We start from the raw sequence: 856 nt of genomic DNA on the forward strand, positions 1-856 counted from the left end.
CAGCCTTTGAAAGTATCTTGTCTCCTCATTGGTCATTTTGGTCAGGTGCCAGCGAGGTTACCTTTAGCTTCTTAACCCTTTACAGGTGAGAGGATTTTTCCTCTGGCCAAGAGGGATTTTAAAGGGGTTTACCCTTCCCTTTATATTCATGACAAACTCCTTTTTGGGTCAGGACTCCTATAATTATAACACTGTGAAATTTCACATTTAAATCGCTGAAATCATGACATTTATGATTTTTAAAATCCTATGATTGTGAAATTGACCAAAATGGACAGTGAATTTGGTAGGTCCCTATTCATAAACAAGATCTTGTCATGCCTCAAACCTGGATCTGCTTCCCAGCTCACACAACAATACTAGTGATGAGGATGGGATGTGGATCACATGAATGACATCCAGACCCAGCTGAGAGTTGTATGCAATGTACAGCAAAGCTATTATGCTTTTCCCCAGAACAGATCATTGCCATAGGTCATATTTTTGGCTGATTTAACATGGATAAACAATGCTCATTGTCAATGGCTGGGATTTGGGGAGTTAGTGTAATATTGCAAGGTTAATTGTTGCAAAATGTGTTCAGTAACAGTAAGAATGAAAAATAAACTCATCACCACTGTCATTAAACTCAGTTAATATCAATCTGTAGGTCAGTTTTACAGGAGTCTGTGTGACACCACAGGCAATCAGCTGCCTCACATAAAGGAATACAGCATTGGACCTGATTCTGGGGGTGTGTGGAAAGGAATGTGGTTTCTTCAGCAACAGTCTAATATTAGCTAGGATACAACTCTGCCATGGGCTAATGAAGAGCATAAGAATGGCCAGACGAGGCTAGACTAATGGTCCATCTAGC

This window comes from Natator depressus, chromosome 9 (genome assembly GCF_965152275.1).
Source record: "Natator depressus isolate rNatDep1 chromosome 9, rNatDep2.hap1, whole genome shotgun sequence".
Classification (NCBI taxonomy): domain Eukaryota; kingdom Metazoa; phylum Chordata; order Testudines; family Cheloniidae; genus Natator; species Natator depressus.